This window comes from Lissotriton helveticus, chromosome 12 (assembly GCF_964261635.1).
Source record: "Lissotriton helveticus chromosome 12, aLisHel1.1, whole genome shotgun sequence".
In the NCBI taxonomy this organism is placed as follows: domain Eukaryota; kingdom Metazoa; phylum Chordata; class Amphibia; order Caudata; family Salamandridae; genus Lissotriton; species Lissotriton helveticus.
In genome coordinates, this window is record NC_136073.1 from 357,945,115 (window position 1) to 357,963,516 (window position 18,402).

Genomic DNA, 18,402 nt, shown 5'->3' on the forward strand with positions numbered 1-18,402 from the left:
CTCAGTTCATTTCCAGCAAGATACCGTCAGTTTAAAATGTATATAATTAGGACTGTGTAGGGGGCATGGAGAAGCTGAGGCTTCAGTAAGTGTCAAAGTTGTTGCATGCAGTGCGTACTCTTTCATATGCTGGACTACATCTACACAATGAGATACCTAATCAAAGGAAACACAAGTGATGTGATTGTGAAATGAGCAAATGAAATTGCACGTTTTTCAAATACATTACCTGTGTTTCCTAACATTACGAATCACATTGTGCAGATGAAGTTTAGGCCTGTCCAGGGAAACAGAGGAGGTCTGAACTTTATTGGTTGGCCTGCACATGTATTATCTCCTCTGTACTCTTCAACAAGCCTAAATTTCATCTGCAACCCTGAGTAGGCCTCACCTGAAACAAACGTCTGGATAGGACACACTTTATTGCCATCCTGAAACAATCATTTAAAATGTTAGGAACAGTTTTATGATGATTGTGCACCTCTTTTGCGCTGCCATTGCGTCACTTTTGTGAGACAACAGCAGTGCAAAAGATGCACCATGTTCCAAGATAGGCCTCACTTCATCTGCATCAAGATACTGTTAGTTTAAAATGTATATCTTTAGGACTGTGTAGGGGGCCTGGAGAAGCAGAAGCTTCTGTAAGTGTCAAAGTTGTTGAAAAACTGTTTGTCCTTCAATCTTTTCCCTTGTCTTTTCTAATTTTTAAATACATGTTTTAATATTTTTCAAATGTTTGTTCTCTCTTTCACAGATTGAAAGTATAAACATAACAAGTGACTAAGTTAACGACAATTATAAGGTAAATGTTTTGTACTCTTTTCATTACATTTCTATCACATTTAACTACTATTAGTTCCACTGCTTCATTTCTTTAACCCTCACTTTCCTGCCTTTGCTACTTCCCTCATTCCTTTCTCTATTACTTACTTACTCTACTACTTCCACTCCTTTTCTCAGTCCCTCTCTTCTCATACTTCCTCACTCTTGTTCACTCACTCCGTCTCTATTACTCTCACTGTCTCTGACTGATCACTCTTTCACTACTTGTTCATTATGCTTTCTCCCTGTAGTTCAAGCACACTAAGGGGCATATTATCAACACAGGCAATAAAATGATCGCTGCTTTTATCAACAGAAAACTGCCGCAAAAGTAGCTTTAGCGGCAGTTTTCTTCCGCAAAAGCGGCTTTAGCAGCAGTTTTCTGCCGATAAACGCAGTCATTATCGGCAGAAAACTGCCGCAAAAGCGTCTTTAGCGTCAGATTTCTGCCGATAAAAGCAGCAAAACTTTTATCGCCTATGTTGATAATATACCCCTATGTTATTTATATTTCTTTGCTGTTTCAATCATTCCTTTTCTGTTACTTCTTCTTTTCTGCATTGTGTTTTTTCTCTCTGTTATTCCAATGTTTTAATCTTAATTTAATCATTCAGTCACATTCTCTACTCTCCTTTTTTTCTTTCACTTCCTTATCTATTTTGTTTTTCTCAATTATACCCTCTTCCATCTTTTCTTCAGTAAATAGATCTATTAAACAGTATCTTTGGTTTAGTCCCTATAGCTGTCTTTCTTTTAACATTACTCTCTGTTTCCTTCCCTTATACTTACTCTTCTTTTTAAAAAAAAAATTATTTTGGTTCGCTCCCGGTTCGCGTACCGGGGAGCGAACCGGGAAGCGAACCAAAAGAAATAGATGTTGGCAGATTGCTAAATATTCTACCAACTTGTTTATAAAGGGGAGGTAGTTCTGATAAGAACTTTTTTTTTATTGTTTTTGTTGTTTTATATTTTTTTAATTATTTTTCTGAACATTTTTTTACTTTTTTTGTATTTTTTGAACGGTTTTATATTTTTTGGGGTTTTTTTTGGGGGGGGAAACGAAAACGATTCATTATAAAGGGCTCAACAGGAGCAACAAAAAAAAAAAGAATTTATTCTCTGGGGCGTTTCGGACAATCATGATTGTCGATAGCTCTGTTGATCAGAGTGATGCTACTTTCTCTGTAGCAAATTAATTGGTTACAACGCATGCACACTTGTTTTATTTCCCCGAACCTCATCTGTATATTTGGGACCATCTCCCTCGCCTCTGGTCCCGTCACTTCCTGTACAACTGATCTTCTGGCCATAGAAGGGGGATTATCTTGCTGGTCACGTAACTGTGCAGCACTGTAGTTGATAGGATGCCACCTATCCATATGGCGATGCATAGTATAATTCCCGTAACTGTATTTCTTATCTGTCCCTCTGGACAAATCCTTCTTACAGATCAGGCAAGTTACATACCGTGCATTGACTTTTTTTTGGCACCGAGGATATTTAAAAAATTGCCAAATAAAGTTTTCTTTCAGATGAGACCTCCTGGGCTCCTCAGGCAAAAAATGCCTCTCTTCCTGCTGTTCCTCTTCTTCCTCTTCTTCCTCCTCTTGCTGAATGATAACTTCAGCAGGTGGTCCTCTCTTCCTTGAAGGTGGTGGAGGTGGTGGGGGTGCACCAGCTGAAGCTACTAATGAAGCCATTGCTCAGTGATCACAAAGGGTCTTCCTCTCACAAAGATGAAAGTCAGAGTGAGGAAAGAAGGAGGGGTTTTCATCATTTGGGAAAAACAATACTTCTAAACCAATGAAAAGTGTTACTTTTAGGTCACATGACCTAGTCTTACATCATTAGGAAACCAAAAGTGAAATGAACCAATGAAAAGTGTTATTAACAAGTCACATGACCTGTTGTGTTTACGTTACGCGCTTTGCGCCGCGTCCCGGATCGCTTCCGGGAAGCTGTGCTTCGCGCCTCGCTTCGCGTACCGGTTCGCTTCCGGGTACGCTAACGCGGCGCGTCATATGACGTATCACGCGACAACGCGATACGTCACGCTGACGCAACGCGTCACGATGTTGTTTTCTAACGCGGCAGTTGCGGAAACGGAACGTTTACCGGTTCGCGGATCGGGTCGCGGCACCAAATTAAGCTAACGGGAAGCTAACCGGTTCGCGGACCGGGAGCGAAACAAAAAAAATAATTAAAAAAAAATAAATTGTATTAAAAACATGTAAAATATATTTTTCGATTTAAAGAAGAATACATTTTAAAGGTTTTGATATTTGCTATTAAAAAACCATTGAAATTCACTGAAAAAACCATAGGTTATAGACCATATATAGTTAGGAATTAGCATTTACAAAACCTTATTTTACTCACACAAAACCATTGAAATTCCATATATAGTTAGTTGTACTAACTATATATCGCGCACCCGCAATCCACTGCTGAACATGTCACATATTACATCATTCATGACATGGTCAGTGACATCACTGATGACATCACTGATGACATCTCAAATGACATCACTGATGACATCACTGATGACAACATCCAGTGACTGTATGTTTCTGTAAAGTTAAAATATGTCTTACATATTGAAGAATGAGTGGATTTATAAGTGTCTGGATGAAGGATTTATTAGGTGCATGACTGACTGTATGAGTGACTGATTAAATGTGTCTCACTGAGTGCATGGGTTAGTGACTAAACTGTCTTAATTTGTGCATCATTATGTCTGTTGTTCTGTAAACTGCTGCATGTGTTGATCAATAGCTATATGAGTAACTATATGGGTTATTGATTGGTTGCCTAAGTATTTGTATGGGAGACTGAGTGTGTGTGTGGGTGACTGGGAGGTGTATAACTCTGTGCATAGATGTGTGAGCAGTTGATTCACTAGATGTATGGGTTCAAAAGTGCATGTGGAAACAGCTGTATGGGCGGTTGACTGTGTGCATGAGTGTATTGGTGAGTGAATGGATATCTAAGTGCTACATGTCAAAGTAAGTACATATGTAAAACACAGTACATGTGAGAGTTGACATATATAAATAACTGTGCATAAGAGCCAGTGAATGTGTGAGTGGCTGTATGGATCATTGTGAACTTTTATCAGGGATTGTATAAGAGAGTAAATATGTGTTAGTATATGTTTGAATAAGTAAGGTGTGTATAACTGTATAGTTGAGGAAATGGAGGTGTGATTGATTCTTTGCATGACTGACTAGGTGTGTGAGTAACTCCATGGATGAGTGACAGTCTGTGAGTGTCTGTTTACACTGAGTGTATCTAAGTTTTTATTAGAGTCTGAAGAGATTCATCGTATTATCACATGAATAATGTCATCAGTGATGTCATCAGTGATGTCTTTTGAGATGTGATCAGTGATGTCATCAGTGATGTCATCGGTGATGTCATTTGAGATGTCATCAATGATGTCATCAGTGATGTCATCAGTGATGTCATTTGAGATGTCATCAGTGATGTCATCAGTGATGTCATTTGAGATGTCATCAGTGATGTCATCAGTGATGTCATTTGAGATGTCATCAGTGATGTCATCAGTGATGTCACTGACCATGTCATGAATGATATAATATGTGACATGATCAGCAGTGGATTGCGGGTGCGCGATATATAGTTAGTACAACTAACTATATATGGAATTTCAATGGTTTTGTGTGAGTAAAAAAAGGTTTTTTAAATGCTAATTCCTAACTATATATGGTCTATAACCTATGGTTTTTTCAGTGAATTTTCAAGGTTTTGTAAATGCTAATTCCTAACTATATATGGTCTATAACCTATGGTTTTTTCAGTGAATATATATATATATATATATATATATATATATATATATATATATATCCACACCCTCCTCCTCACGAAAGAGCAGAGGCCACAACGGGGGACAGTCTGGAAGCAACTATATTAATTACAAAAAAGGGCAAATGCATTTCGGCATAAGTACCTTCTTCAGCGCCCAAGTTTTCAGGAGGCTTCCTTCATGGCAATACTGCAGTCCCGCAGCCTTTAGTAGTCCAGTGACTAGGCTCCGCGCCAAACAATGTTTTCCCACCTGTTGCAGCTCCCGATGTAGTCGCGGACTACAACACCCATATATATTTATATCAAAACAACAACCTCTGCTCTGAGCACGCACACAAGGACTATGGGCCAGATGTAGGTCGCCAAATACCGGTCGGTAACGGCCGATTTCGGCCGTTACCGACCGGTATTTGGGATTTGACATGTAGGTGGCCTTAATTTTACCGATTCGGTAAATTTACCGATTCGGTAAAATACAGAACCGGTAAAGTTACCAAATCGGTAAATCCAGATGTAGGTGGCACTTTAAACAGTCTACATCAAAGGGAAGGGAGTAAAAGTAGTTGATCAATGGATCAACGGACACGGTTATCCACACAGAAGGTGGGAGGTCCAGTTACAGCTTGTGTCCGTGTCTTGCACTAGGAAAACAAAGGGGGGTTGCTGCACTGTTCCTATGGTAAGTGAGGGAAGTGTTTAGCTGGCATTACCACAGATGTTAGAGTAACATACTGGGGCATCCATTTTGTTGGATGTGATTGCCTCACACACCCCGAAGGATGTCATGCTTCATCATCGGCGGTTGCTCCTCGTCGGGGAGGCGGTGCAATCCCCGACGGGCTCACCTCAAAGAGGGGCTCTTTGGCGGAGATCTTTTTCCAACTGCCTTATGGTGAGGTGGGGGTGTGTGGGCTGGGCTAGATGTGGTGGTGTGTGGGATATTAAAATGTAGCAAGGGGTACCGGAATTAAGTTTATTCTGGGGGTCCCCTGGCTGCCGTTAAAAAAGTGGGGTTAGCTCACTAGGTGTCAGCAGGTTAGGTCAGGTGAACCTAGATGAGACTAAGGGTGATGTTGGTCGACATGTTTCACGCTGTGGGTATAGTCACCCGCGATTCATCAGGACCTAAATAATGTGCAAGGAAAACATGCTAGTGTCATGTATGTTGTTACCTCTGTGGGTTCTCCTATGCCTAATGGTTAAGAATTACATGCCACATGAGGGGTCGGCGGGACTAGACATCAGGGAAGAGCCCAGGGGTTTAGCTCCATTTCACCGTGTCCGCGCAGTCAGACCTACCCTTCTCCGCCGAGCGTGAAACATGTCGACCAACATCACCTTTAGTCTCATCTAGGTTCACCTGACCTAACCTGCTGACACCTAGTGAGCTAACCCCACTTTTTTAACGGCAGCCAGGGGACCCCCAGAATAAACTTAATTCCGGTACCCCTTGCTACATTTTAATATCCCACACACCACCACATCTAGCCCAGCCCACACACCCCCACCTCACCATAAGGCAGTTGGAAAAAGATCTCCGCCAAAGAGCCCCTCTTTGAGGTGAGCCCGTCGGGGATTGCACCGCCTCCCCGACGAGGAGCAACCGCCGATGATGAAGCATGACATCCTTCGGGGTGTGTGAGGCAATCACATCCAACAAAATGGATGCCCCAGTATGTTACTCTAACATCTGTGGTAATGCCAGCTAAACACTTCCCTCACTTACCATAGGAACAGTGCAGCAACCCCCCTTTGTTTTCCTAGCACTTTAAACAGTGCCACAGGCCATTACCGATTCGCAATTTACCACCAAATACTATTTGGTGGTAAATAACGAATACCTGTGTACATGCACATCTGTGCATGTACACCTGGGCCATGTGGCAGACATACATGCTCTAAGGGCATGTATGTGTGTCACATGGCACACAAGCCAGAATCAGGGGTGCAACAGGGTGTCAAAGTGACACCCTGTCCCCCTTGCAAATTCAGTATTTTTACCGAATCAGTATTTACCGATTCGGTAATTGACATTGATTCATATGGGCCTCAATGCCCATAGGAATCAATGACAATTACCCAATCGGTAAATACCGATTCGGTAATTACCGAATCCTACAGATTCAGTAAAAAATACCGAATTTTTAACTACATCTCATTTACCGAATCTAGAATACCGAATCAGTAAAATTCGGTATTCTAGAGTCGGTAAATGAGAATTACCTACATCTAGCCCTATATGGGTTAAGGCCTTTTAATTAGATACAGCCTCCTCTGACCCAGCACAAAGATACGTGTTTCAAGTGACGCAGCAGCCTTCCTCAGTCTATATACATGCAAATGCCCTTCATCTGGGCTCCCCACGTTCAACGATAAAGAAGCTACAGACTGTGCAAAATTATGTAGCTCGACTCCTTTTACAGACCCCCCTTAGGGAATCTGCGCAATCATCTATAGCCTCCCTCCACTGGCTCCCAGTTGCTGAACTGATTCAGTTCAAGTCCCTATGTATTGTCCTCACGATTCTTTCCCCCAAGGGCCCACTTATCTTACATTCCATCATTTCTCCTTACTGTCCCAGTAGAGCCCTGTGCTCTGGAAATAAGAGCCTGGCAGTAGTCCCTAAAACATATAGGTCTAGGAGGGGGGAAGACAATTCTCCTACATCGCCTCCAAGAGCTGGAATGCTCTTCCAAACTACATTTGTCTTGAGGACGACTATATGTCCTTGCATAAACAGCTTAATACGTTCCTGTTCCCGGTCACCTAAAACTGGTCATTTGTAGGTTTTGTTCCTAAGCGCTGGGAGGCCTTCTGGTAGCCATGCGCTCTACAAATGCCAATTCATTCATTCATTCATACATACATCTACACAGACGCATACATAGATATGTATGTGTGTATATATCTATATAGATATCTCACCTTATTGACTCCAAACCCAACCCACCCTATAACCTTGCCACCCAAAAACCATTACCCACCTTTAAACCCTAAAACTACCCATGCACCCCAAAACCCATACCTACCCTAAACCCTAAAAATACACTTGCTACCCAAAAGAAATACTCGCCCAAACACTAAAAATACCCTTGCCACCCAAAAAACCATACCCACACCAAACCCTAAAAATTCCATTGCCACCCATACACCCTAAACTCTAAATGTACCCTTACGCACCCTTAAACACTAAAACTAGCCATGCACCCCAAAACTCATACCCACCCTAAAACCTAAAAATACCCTTGCCACCCAAAAACCAATATGCACCCTAAACCCTAAAAATACACTTGCCACCCAAAAACCATACTCACACTTACGCCTAAAAATGTCCTTGCTACCTTAAAACCTTTACCCGCCCAAAGCCCTGAAAACACTGTTGCCCTCATATATTTATTTCGGATAAGAGGGCATTACATCACATGTACTAAAGGAATTTGGACACTTTCCTTCTTTGGAGGTAAGCGCATGTACCTGAACAGGCTATTCGTTCAGTTTGCAGAACTGCATGTGTTCAGGGCTCATCACACCCTGACGTGCACTGATGCTGCTTTGGGTAGCAGCTTTCTCTGAGGATTGTGAATTTGTGACCAATATATATATATCACTTACCTTCCAAATACTTACATTTTCGTCGTAAAGGAATGCTTTGTAAAGGCAAATGCGTGGTAAAGATCATTGTAATGTCATGCATGATAAAGGCAAATGCATTGTAATTACTACATTGTAAGGGTAATGCATGATAATGACCATGTTGTAAAAGCTGTTTCCCCACTGCAGCCTAAAGATACCCTGTTAACAATGAGCAGCCATCTTTGACAAACATTTACAAATACCGAATACACCATGAAAGATGGTCATCTGACATAAATGAATATAGAAAAAAATACTTCACTGCCGATCTCCTCATATGACTCAATTACATCTAGATATTTTTTGCATTAGAATGATTTGCATTTCATTATTTTTGCATACTTATCTTGTGGCAGACCACAGAAAAATTAATTTTCATATATTATACTTTGGTGTGGCAATTCAATTCTCCCCACCTGGAGTAACCAAAGACATAGAAAACATCGTCATAAACAATTATTCTTATATTAATCTCTCCAATACTAATAAACATCAAAAAGATTACGCCAAAAAATCCAAACTATATTTGTATCCACGGAGTCCCAATGCATTTATCTAATATCAAGGCCTCCACTCCCATCCCATCATGTCAGGTTCATACAATCTTGTGATAAAGTGCAACAAAATTACAGGGAACTGTTATATTTTTAGTGTCTTTTTAGGGTATACAATTTAAATGTCAAACTAATGTCATTAAGTTAAAATTCGTTTTTATGGGGGTAGTTTAATTCCATTCCTCTATTCACAGTGCACTACGTGGTTGGCTATGTGTGATGCTTGACTTAATCCAAGGCTGGGCTGGAGTATATTTACCTCTGTTTTTAGTAACTTTAGAAATTACTTGTGAATTCCAATGCTCTTACTATTTTGTGGGTGTGTGTTTTGTATTAGCATGTCACTCTCAAGACCCTCCTTGCTTTTCCCTAATCCTACCACTTTTTGAGTAATTATTCACTATTTTGCCACTCCCCCAAGTCCCTCCCACATTTGCTATTTGGGCCCTTTTTACAAGCTAGGGTGAATAGGTGAGGTGTTTACCGGACATGGTAAATGGTATTACCTTGGGGGTGACCTTCTGACCTACATGTGTTAAACACCTTCTAGTCCGACTTTTAAAAGTGCAAATTAAGCATAACATTAGGAATTATTTATAACAAACCGAATTCCACGTGCTTTTCCTTTTTCATGGGCATTTTCCCTCAGGTTTGACCTGCCGGAATTTTTCAGAGGAAACCTGCAAGTGCGGGATAGTTATCACACAACTTGTAATTCAGATCCCTGTGCGCCGGGGTCGGAATTTAGCCCTACACATGTAATCACGGCCTAAATAGTATGCTTGCATGTGCAGAGATCTCCATCACTGTAGCCAGGCTCTCTACACAGAATAGATAGGAGAAACAGAGGCAAAGAGGCCTCTGGTGGTATGTTTGTGAATTGCATTTTGTAGTCTATGAGTAATATTACCGTAGTAATGTTTTACATACTATAAAATGCAATTTATGAATCGTGCCCCATGTATCTAAGTGAACTACCTAGTGTAGGCACTATAAAAATCAAGCTTATTGATTTGGACGATACTAGTTTCACTCCCCTCCATCTCTCTTTTTATTCCATTTACTCTGCAGTGTGCATGATCCTAAATCTTGAATGCTTGAAATGCTCCTTAATTATTGTATAGCAGTTAAGTGAACGACCTCTGGGCTATGGCTGACGACGTTTACTACTATTTCCAGTTAGAGGAAACGGAACCACATTGTAAGATGAAAGAAATAATTTGATCCTATGCAAGCCATTTGATTTCTGTATTGTTTGCTTTTGCTGCCGTCCATTCAGCTTTAATGGCGTGCTGGTGTACTGGGACACAGATGCAAAATCAGAGTGAAGCATTTAGGCTGAGTTCCTAAATGGTGTATAATGAGCAAAGCCAAGGCAGGCTCAGGAGAGAAAATTACGTTCTTAAAATCTCTTAATTAGGATCATAGTGCATAGCCGCTTATTTAAACACTCATGTGCCAGAGAGTGTCAATTAAAATCAGGCAAAATGTTAGATTCCTTGAATGCTTCATCGAAAATGAAGTGCTCATTTCAGAAGAAATGCTAATTCAGTTTCTCAGAAAAACCACATACTGTTAAAGGGGATTATTTGAAATCTCGGAATAGCCATGTACCATTCCAGTACCGTGAGACCAGTACAGCTCACTATTCCTGAGGTAAATGAAAATTACTTTGTTATATTGTTATTATTAAGTTAGCAATATTGATATGTTTTTGAAAGCTGTTGTTTTGTTCCTAATTATAATGGGCTCACAGAGCTCGCAAAAACAGGATAGATGTTAAGAGCCAAACATTATTCAGCGATACCTAGTACAGTTTATTTCCCATTAAGTTGGTTGCTTTCAAAAACGAAATACTCATTTGAGAATTAGATTTAATTGGATTCATTCGCTGTGAAGGGTATGGTTTATGTAGCATGAAGCTACTGAGACAGAGCTTGTTCTAAGATTCACTCTCTCCAAAGGCACATAAGAAGTGGGGCTCTTTCCCTAGTTACCATACATCATTATTACAGGTGACTACCCAAGATCCTCTATGGGTCACGCCATGCGGCCAGGCCACATCCTCATATGTAATTTTCCACTGGACAGCGATGCTCCAGAGCGGTGGCGAGATGACCTTGATTCCCAGGCTTTCTCCGGTGAGAAAGTACAACAGTCCTCCTTATCGGTATCTAGCGTTCAATGTATCCCTTTCTCGCTTTGCCTAACTTCCAAAACAAAGACATTATTCTAACTAACAAGGACGTTTCTCCCACCTCCAACATAGGTGTGAGAAAGAGCAAAACCTACCATTCACATGAAATTCAATTATTAATTCAAATGTGAGAGCTTCCAGGGAAAATGCATTTCAGGCCTACACAATTCAGCTAACATAAGAATGATGGAACATGAGCTTTACGAAGTTTGATAGAATTTGAATCAAACATTATGAACATTCTCTTTTACGTATAAAATGAACTGACTAATAAGTATATTTTGAGAATAAGATGAGTGTCAGTTGCATATTGCAAGCGTCTTCATTAGACTTTCAGTTAGTTGCGCTTACTTGCTGTCCTACTTTTTCCACTTTACATTGAAATATCCTAAAATACATCACGATAGACGTTTTTACAATTCACATTCTAATGTCTCATGTTATAACACCGAAGAAATATATGTGGATGCGTCAACGAACGAATCTCCTTCCACGCCCCAGAGAAATATATGTGGATGCCTCAGCGAACGAATCTCCTTCCACGCCCCCAAGAGAAACCTCCGCTCTGCTGACCTTGCCCTAGCCACGGTCCCCGCATCCACAGGGCTGGAGCGGGTGACTGATCCTTCTCCTACCTCGCGGCCAAGACCTAGAACAAACTCCCCCACTGCATACGATGAAGCCCGACACTGCACCAATTCAGAAAAGACCTCAAGACCTGGCTCTTCAAATGACCAACGGAGCTGCTCGCAGCCCCCCCCCCCCCCCCCCACAGCGCCTTGAAACCCTCAGGGGTGAGTACAGCACTTTAAAAGCCCTGTTTGATTGATTGATTGATTGACGTGGACTACACGTGAATCCATGGTAGAAAGACTCTTCTCAATAGACTCGAAACGATTAATCACACCTTGCAGCTTGAAGTCTATGACTACCTAAAACTCTTTGGCTTAGTCAGCTGCCTCTCTCTATGCTTGAAGGGAGGGGAGGAGTATCCGTCCCGAAGTGCAGTGCAAGAAAGAGTCTGCACTCTCGGAAGTTCTTCGGAGCAAGCACGTGAGGGGAAGAGTGGCCACAGAACAGCCAGAGACCAGCAGACAGGAGCGGAGCGGTGGCGGCCGCGGCGGCGGTAGGGGTGCGGAGGCTTCCTGTCGGTTTACCCGTCATCACAGCATCACTAAATCTTGGAGCCGTCGTTTCCATCACTACTGCTCCCCGCGGAGCAACAGCAGTAAGGAGAGTAAGGTGGACGGCGAGCGCGAGAACCCGTAAGGTACGGCATGCAGGAATTGGCACTCCTGAGCTTTCCCGAAGCTCCAGAGCTTCCGAGTCCTGGAGGCAGAAGCGGCCGCCTGAACTTCTGGGGGCAGCTGCAGTAAGTGTGCCCAGCAGAGCACGGGGGAGGGGACCCAATCACACTTGGATTACTTGGGATACTTGGCATAGCTTGCGTCTCTGCCCAGTGTCCCCCGCTTGTCCTCCTGCCATCGGACCCCCCCTGAGCTCGCCTTCAGACACTCTCAGTCATTCTTAGAAAGAGTGTTTTGCGGCACAGGAGCAGGAGCAGGGGCAGGGCCGGGGGCCCGAGCCCTGAACTGGAGCAGAGCAAAGCAAGGTGGCAAAGAAGGAAATCTGCTTAACTGGGGCCAGACTGGGGGCAAATCTGGCTTCCTCATACACCTATTAGCACGCAGCCACGCCTACTAGCACTACACGGCTCAAAAGAAGAATAAGAGCAAGGTGCTTAGAGGGGGCTAATATTATAGAGAGCTTCGGGGCACTGTAGAAGCACTGTAAAAATAAAGATAGAAAGAAATAATCCGGACAGAAAAACCAGCCAAACCAGCATCATTGCAACCAAACAATTAAACCTAAGAAAGCAATTAAACAATCCCAGAACCAATACCAAGCAATACTAAGCAATCATACTCGACCGATCACTCGAGCAGGCCAGCAAGCAAGCGAGCGACAATCGCGATTTAAATTGAGGTTCAACTACAATACACCTGCAGCACACCCTTAAGAGCGCAATGAGGTCAGGGAAAGTCAGGAAAGTGTCAAACAGCGTCCCGGTAAGAAGGCGCGGTAACAGCAAGCCTAAGGCATCAAACAGAACAAATAACTTGCTGTTGGCGCAGGAGCAATCACCTCCAGAAAATCTGATCTGCGAAGAGGTAGACTCAGAAAACCTGAGCAGACCAGCAACTAAGGGGCATCAGCCAAAAATCTACACAATCTTTTCATTTTTGAAAGATCCGGGCTCGTTCCTAAGTACCTCAATTAGAAGTCTCAAGGGGCTCCCTGCCCCAATGGAACCCGAGGGAAACATTCAATACATTGCCCCCGGTGGTGAAAAAAATGAAAAAAGTGGTGAAAGTAAACACACGGAAAATACGACACAAGATACAACAATACATGAGAGAGGCCTAAGCGTGGGAGGGGGGCAAAACCAAGGAACAGGGGTGGAGGGCGAGGCTGTTGGGGAACTGAGATTACACAGAAACAAGGAAAGCCCCACCCAAGACAAAATGACTGGCATTGACAACAGCGGCAGCAGGGAAGGTTGCAAGGTTAACAACAGTACTACTAAAGAAAGGAGCTACCCGCTAGAGCCTAAAATAGCAATCTTGCCAACTTTGCAGCCATCAATTACAGTAACAGGGACCGAGCAAAACAAGAGCCCACTAATAACGGAAAATCAGACCCATTCAGTAATCCTGAGTCACAAACCCAAAGTCAGCCATCAAAAATGGCCCGTAATGCGCCAGTTCAATTAAGAGCATTTCCAGCGGCCAACTTCAGCAATCTCGTGACAGGCACCACCACAGTTCAGGCGACTCAATTAGTCCATGACTTAGTGGGAGATGGGAGAGAGCTAGAAAAAACGGTGAAAAGAAAAAATAGAGCAGAAACAGATAAGACGGAAGTGATAGAGCTTGAGCATGAAATTTCTAAATTAGAAAACACCTCTCAGCTCACAACAGAGGAATGGGAGAGGTTAGTAGCATCATACTCCCCAGTTATCTCCCAGGAGGAAGACATCAAACGAGAACCCGAAATGACCTCAAAAACAGAAGAACTGTCTAAAGGCCCGGAGATTCTATGGTCATCTTTGTTGAATACATTACAGTTATCAATAAAGGCAATGCAGTATCATTCAGACGAAATGGACATGCAATTATCCGTCCTAAATTTCCTAGCCATACACGTAGCCAATATCGACAACATGCTGGCAGACATGAATGCATGATCAAGATGGTCCAAGCAGAAACACAAATAACGCAGCCGAGCTGCGCTTGCTATACAATTGTGGACAAACTGACAACGATCCTTCAATTACTGGGGGGCATTTGTCGGACTTAAAAAAGACAACTGATAAGGCAAAAAAAGATGCTAACTTAGGTACTGCGATCGTTCCAACAAGCTATATTCCAGAGAGCAAGGAGAACAGCCTGGGAGCTTAAACCTGGCGAATAGCGCATTGGATCCCAGTAACTACAGCAGCGGGGTGACCTAATCAGCCCAAATAGCTTGGAGAATAATAAAAAACGAAACCTATGCCGCAGTTGCAGGAAAAGCCTCAAAGATGCCATCAGAAACACAAAGAAGGGATTGCTGTGAGCAAGTGAACACACAGCCCTGCTATATGCAGGGGCAACAGGGGAAAGGCTCGGAAACCATCCTTCACCAAAGTCCTCATGGCCAAAGTATGGGGAAAGGAAGCCCAGGAAGACTCAGGGAACAAACTAAAAGAGGGCAATAACCAAAAAAGAAAGGGAGAAACAAGACGAGCAACATAAAAGCATTTTTTTAAACGGTAAACTCGACTACAGAACAAGGAGAGGAAGCAGAAATAGATGGGCCAACTGCGACCACAATAACATCACCGGCCAAGGAAACCAAACAACCCGCTCAAAATCAAAATCCATTCAAACAGGCAACGACACGAATAGTTTGCACCAAACAGAAACTATTCACCGAAAAATTACAATAACGGAACAAAGACGGTAGACAGTATTGATTCCTCAAAAACCCAAAGGCTGGGAACGTCGCAAGCAGGAACTAAGGGAGCCCAGCTGACACAGGGACACCTGTCATTAGAAGACACAGAGGTTCGACACATGTGGGTAGAAGAGCCATTACCAGGAAAGAAATCTGACTGGATACAGGTCAAACCAGCCACAGAAGGACCTAAACAACGGGACCATAGGCCGGAGGGAGCCGAAAGTGGTATAATCTTACTCATCTCAGAGTACAAGTCAAGAGGCAGAGAGTACACCCTCAACCGAGGCAACTCACAATTGAGGCCTATTATCCACAATCAGTAGCCTGAAGGAAATTAGCACAAACGACCTAGAATCTGTGTAGTTTGCACATTACAACTACCTGTGAGATCACAAGGTCACTAAAACCACATCGACTACGCCCGAAACAGCCGAAAGAATCATGGAGATGGAACAGAGCTTTAAAACATATGGGATACGCCTAAAAAGACAAGGAAAAATTGGGTATCCAGAACCACTATGTCAGGCACACAAAGAGAGAGACGATTGTTGCTTCCAAAATAAACAAAAAACCGGTAAAACTGAAAGTGTCCTGAAGGGGGCCTGAAGTTCATCAATATCACAGATGGACACCAACTCATCGAGCCCAAGGCAAGCTAAAGGATGTCTTGGACAAAATGACTGGAATTGGATAGCAAGGACCATTAATGTAAGGCCCTTGAAGACATGACAAAACACGCAACGAAATATTGCAAAAAAAGAACAACTAAGAATATGTTCTTGGAACATAAATGGTTTAGGGAATAAAGCTGCGATACTCAGCTTCAACTCTACTTCCAAAAATTTGACATTTGCCGTTCAAGAGACCTGGTCAGATCAACCGCATCAAATACAGGGCTTCAAAGCATATCATCTACCAGCCACAAGAAATGCTAAATATGGCCACTTAAAAGGAGGTCAAACAATATACACATCAATCAAGAGCATCAATGAAATAAAGAACAAAGACGCCAAGCACCTAGGCAACAACAGCATTAAAATAATACAGCTGGACTTAGGGGAAAAAGACCAAAATCGAAAGCTAATCCTGCTAAATGTATACTTACATCCTCGAGAGAAAAAAGCGGGGATGAAACTACTGATCGCAGAAGTGACAAAAATACTGTCAGAGGAGTCAACATCTAACCTCATAGTAACTGGGGACCTCAACATGTATCTCGGAGGCCCCAGGCAAGGGACTCACTGCTAGGAGAGCAGTTCTTGGCATGGGGCATACCACAACAGGAGACAAGCAAATGGGGCAACCAAAACAGGCTGGCAAGGGATAGCTTAAAGGACCTAGAACATCTGAACCTGGCAGCTCTAAACGGACGCTTTACATACGACTGCCCCCCGGCAGCCACTTTTCATAATCTGAATTCAAGCTCAACCATAGATTTTACATTTGCATCTCTACAACTTTTTGGCAAAGTCCTGGATTTCCGAATAGGAACAATGTCGGCAACCGACCACTTACCGCAAGAGATCACCCTTAACATCTATGGGGTAGTGGTAATTCTGCCAGCAGTAAACCTGGGAGCTTCATTTTCTGTCACACACAAAAGAATAAAATGTAATATGCACAACCTGGAAGGTTTTGAGAAGGAAGCAAAAAAACTGTGGGAAAAAAGCACCGCGACTCAGACAGACAACCTAGCCCGATGGGAGCTATTTACCAGCAGCCTTGGGACTGCTCACACAAGGAAATCAAGGTTCCACACAACAACGGAAGCACAAAACCCACAAAGCCCCATAAAGTGTCCTCCTATCACGGAAGGTCACGATAAGTTAATAAAACAAAACACCAATTTAGAGTACCTAAGAGAAATATTTACAAACTACTGAGGCAATTACACCGAGAAGGACCGGACCACGCCATTCAAAGGGGTCTGCAAAAACTTAAATCCACCAAAAATAAACTAATTTGGAACTTAAAAAGGGAGGCAGAGGAAGAGTTATGGGCAAAGTTGCTCCTCGATGCTAAAGGAAATAACACCAGTGGAAGATTCTGGAAAAAGGTGAACAACCTGCAGAACCCAAAAAGACCTAGCATCTACTCTCATCTTACTGAAGAAGCTTGGTTCGATTACCTTTTGCTTCACTTCAACACAGCACCAAAGAACACTTTAATGAGGCCACCAGAACCTGAAAATCCTAGATCGTTCCCTATTAGCGGAGACAACTACACTGGTCTTCACTGGAAAACAAATCATAAGGAGGATAGCGAAAGGAAAGACAGAGGGGGTGCCGGGCCCCAACGGAATACCCCCCATTCTGTACAAATGAAACCCGGAGTACTGGGCAGCGGTGTTATGCCCACTCTACAACAGATTATAGAAACCAAAATAATTCCAGATTCATGGAAAGGCTCAATAAATGCTCCAATTCACAAGAAACGCAACATAAATGAACCAAAAAACTATAGACTTGTTGCCTTAATCGACAATGAGGCCAAATATTCTGCCAGCCTATTACTAGAGGATCTTACCGAATGGGCGGATGAAAATGCCGTGATCCCCATCACCCAGACAGGTTTTCGGAAACAAATGGGAACAACGACTAACATTCTGGCCTTAACACTTCTAATAGACGCTGTCAAACTTGCCAACCTGCCTCTCTATGTATGTTTTATCGATTTCACTTCAGCTTTCGATATCATCAACAGAAAGCTATTATGGGAGAAGTTGGCCAACAGAGAAATCCCACCATCCCTACTAGCACAACTGATGTTATTACACACGGACACGTGGATACAAATTATGGAGCCTATTAGGATCGCGGACGGACTTGAGTCCGTCCGCGACCCTTGAGGAGGAGGGAACGTCCGCATGTGCTGCGGCATTCCCTCCCCTGCAATTAGGATGTGACCGCCACCCTGGCGGTCACATCCTCTATTTTTAACATTGCGGCGGGTGCGGCTTCAAGCTGCACCCGCCGCAATGCTAAAAAAGCACGCATTGCATTTACATGCAGAAAGCTGCAGGCACCACGCGGTGCCTGCCGCTGTCTGCATGTAAATGCAGGGGGGTACTATTGGTACCCCCCATGTGCACCCCCCACCCCCCCTTCACCCTGGGGGCCCGCAACGGGCCCCCGAAGTGCACATCCGTATGCTTTTCCACGGCGTCGAACCCGCCGTGGAAAAGCATATCTGATACGCAATCCTAATATGGCTGGCGGTGTCTGAGAGACACCGCCACCATATAAGAGCTTTTCCGCCGCGGTTGTAAGCCGACCGCGGCGGAAAAGCGGCGGACATAAACCAAGACCCACCAGCCATCCTAATTTGGCGGTGGGTCTTTGGAGGCTCCGCGGCGGTTTT